Source organism: Tarenaya hassleriana, unplaced genomic scaffold, assembly GCF_000463585.1.
Source record: "Tarenaya hassleriana unplaced genomic scaffold, ASM46358v1 Cleome100, whole genome shotgun sequence".
NCBI classification, from domain to species: Eukaryota; Viridiplantae; Streptophyta; class Magnoliopsida; order Brassicales; family Cleomaceae; genus Tarenaya; species Tarenaya hassleriana.
Genome location: NW_010960189.1, coordinates 257,536 through 261,209, shown reverse-complemented (window position 1 = coordinate 261,209; position 3,674 = coordinate 257,536).

Here is a 3,674-nt window from a genome sequence, read left to right as displayed (position 1 = left end):
CCAAATTCTGGTCAGCCGACCAAAATTCATACTAGATTATCGTACATGGATTGTATCTCAGACTTCATAGCCTCGAGTCATTTCTTAGAATCCAGGTTCGACACAGCTTCTGAATATGATGTAGGCTCGTCGTGCTCCATGAGCATGAATTCATCATTTCCAATCACGATAAATCCATATCTATCGGGCTCATGTCGAATCCTGCTCGATCTTCGAGGTTCATCAACGATAGACAAAGTCACAACGGGTTACGAGATAGGTTGAACCGTTTTAACTATTTCGTTAGGTTCAGCTTCAGTTTATGGCTTTTGGACTTCTCCAAGATCTATCTTACTCCCATTAGTTTTCTTAGAAATGAATTCTCGTTCCAAGAAAGTCTCATCTCCAGCTCCTTCTCGGTCAGTCGGTGTACGCTTCCTCGGAACACGTCTGGTCCGGCGGACCAGATCGTGTTTTTCTTTTGTTCAGACTTTCTTCCCTTGGTCCGGCTGACTTCGTGCGTAATGTTCCAGTCTCGGTCCGGAGCTGACCACGCGTGGTCCGGCGGACCGGGACTGGAACTTTCTTCTCCCTCGCGATTTCTCCAATTCTGTTTCAATTTTTCTCTCCCGAATCGATTCGGGGTTGCTTCCAAATGCTACTAAAACACAGTTTGACATCCCTAAACATGTTCTAAACCTCAAACACGCAAAGAAATCTCGATTTGGACCATCACACATTGAGAACAAGATCTCACAACTCCAACTCAAGCCACTCACCTTGTTCTTGAGGTTGTCCGAGCTTGTGTGCTTCCTCTGCTTCTCCTCACGCCGTGAACACCTTCAGGGCACGTCTAGGGACGTTCCCCCTTGCTTCCCCGAGCTCCCCTTGCCCTGGTTCGTCGCCTTTCTCTCCCTCTCTCACTCTTTCTCTACTTCCTCTGTTTTGCCCGAAAATGGCTAAGGCAGAGGAATGAGAGCTGTTTATGGCGTGCGAGAGGGGTCAAATGGGCTCGAGCCCAGGCCCATAGGCGAGCCTGCAACACCCTCGAGGCGTGGGAGGCGATTGGGCCCCGGAATTCGGTGAATTCCGCGTTCCAAGGTGGCAACAGCGCAAGTTACGTTCTGTCGATTCCCGGTCCGCCGGACCAACCTCCTGGTCCGCCGGACCGGGGTCAGTTTTATTTTTTTTTTCGAAACTTCTTCCAGTCCGCGCTGTCCAGTCCGAGTCCGCCTGAGCAGGTTGATCTGCCCTGGACCAAATTCTGGTCCGACGGACCAACCCTGTTTTCTTCTCTTTCTTTTTTTTGATTCCGCGCGCGATGATCCTCGTGCCTCTCCTCGGCATTGTACCATCACTTTTTGGTGATTTCGTGATATCTCTATTTAATTATTCATTTCTAAATAATTAAATATTCGAATCGGGTTTCGGGGTATTGCAAATCCTCCCCCTTAAAACGAATTCGTCCTCGAATTCGGAATCGCATAATATCATCAATACTTTCTCGTACTCGATATCATCACCAAAACACAAACCATATTGCCACGTCATCCGAAGCATAAGTCTGATACAACCGAACGTCATATAAAGGAGTTCGTACAACGTTCAAGTAAAAAGGTGCGGATAACTACTACGCATCTCTGCCTCGGGTTCCCAGGTCATGTCAGAGACCCCTTGGCTTCGCCACAAGACCTTCACGAGTGGCACCTCCTTCGTCCGCAGCTTCTTGATCTTCCGGTCCACGATCTGGAGCAGCTCGTCGCGGAAACGCGTAGCCTCTGTAAACTCCAACTCATGTGGCTGTAGTACGTGAGAAGGGTCCGCTACGTACCTCCGCAGCATCGACACGTGGAACACGCCATGGACGTTGCCCAACTCCGGCGGCAATCCAAGACGATATGCAACCGCTCCTACTCTCGCGATCACGGGGTAAGGTCCGATGTATCGCGGCTTCAGCTTCCCGCTCTGCCCGAACCTCGCATGACCCCGCATCGCCTGTACTCGGAGAAAGGCATAATCTCCAACCTCAAGCGCGAAGTCTCGTCTCCGCTGATCGGCATACGACTTCTGCCGATCCTGTGCCGTCTTCAGATGGGCGCGAATCCTCCGTATCACCTCGGTGGTCTCCTCACAATCTCCGGCCCGAACTCTCGGTGCTCGCCGATCTCCGTCCAGCATAACGGTGTCTTGCAGATCGCCCGTACAAGGCCTCGTATGGAGATACTCCGATACTATGTGATGACTGTTGTTGTACGCAAACTCGCACAACATCATGTACTGGTCCCACGGAGCTCCCCACTCCAGGATACAAGCTCTGAGCATGTCCTCCAAAGTCTGTATAGTCCGCTCCGACTGACCGTCTGTCTGAGGATGATATGTCGTACTCATCTTGAGCTTCGTCCCCAGTGCCTCCTGAATCGCCTTCCACAAGCGGGATGTAAATCGGGCGTCTCTATCTGATATGATCTCGTTCGGAACTCCATGAAGACGTACGATCTCATCAATGTAAATCTGCGCCAATCGCCTGATCGGATACTCCTAACGGATAGGAATGAAATGGGCGGACTTGTTAGTCGATCCACGACTACCCAAATGGCGTTCTTCTTGTTCGGCGTGAGTGGTAATCCGACCACGAAATCCATGGCAATCGAATCCCACTTCCACTCTGGAATCTCCAACGGCTGTAGCTTGCCTTCCAGCATCTGTCGCTTTGTCTTTACTTGCTGACAAGTGAGACACCTCGCTACGTAATCCGCTACATCTCTCTTGACCCTCGGCCAAGTATACCACTGGCGTAGACCCTGATACATCTTGCTCGCCCCCGGATGTATCGCCAATCTCGACTGGTGTGCCTCAGATAGAATCTCCTGTCTCAGCTCTGCGTCGTCAGGCACACATAATCGGTTCCCCAGCCGTAGCGCTCCCTGCTCATCGATACGATAGCCCTTGAGGCTATATTCCCCGATAGTAAAGGATCGCCGCGCTGTCCCATAACCATGCGCTCTATCAGAGTCGGTGTCGACTCCTCTGGTGTCAACTCCCAGGTGAAACGGTGTCCCGCTGGTGCCTCCTGCACCACCTTCGCACACCAATGTCGGGCCTGACCCGACGACCACTACGTTAGCTGTCTCCGGATGATAGGCTATCTCCAGATCATAATCTGCAATCAACTCCAACCACCTCCGCTGTCTCAAATTCAGATCCTTCTGAGATATCACGTAGGTCAAGCTCTTATGGTTCGTGTTGAACTTAACCTTCTCCCCGTACAGATACGACCTCCAAATCTTCAGCGCGTGAACTACTGCTGCTAACCAACACGCAACCGAGTCCGTGTTTGGATGCGTCAGTGTATACCTCATAGAGCATACCCGGTCGTGGCAGTGCCAGGATCGGAGCTGATGTCAACCTCTGCTTCAACTCTCTGAAGCTCTCCTCGCACTCAGTCGTCTAGTCAAACCTGACGTTCTTACCCGTCAGCTTCGTCAAAGGCCGAGCTATCTTGGCGAACCCATCAACGAATCGTCGATAATAGCCAGCTAGTCCCAGAAAACTCCTGACTTCCGTCGCAGAAGTCGAAGACTGCCACTCCATGACGGCCTCGATCTTGGCTGGATCGACCTGAATACCCTGGGCTGATACCATATGTCCCAGGAAACCAATCTCCTGTAGCCAAAAGCTGTACTTGCTGAACTTCA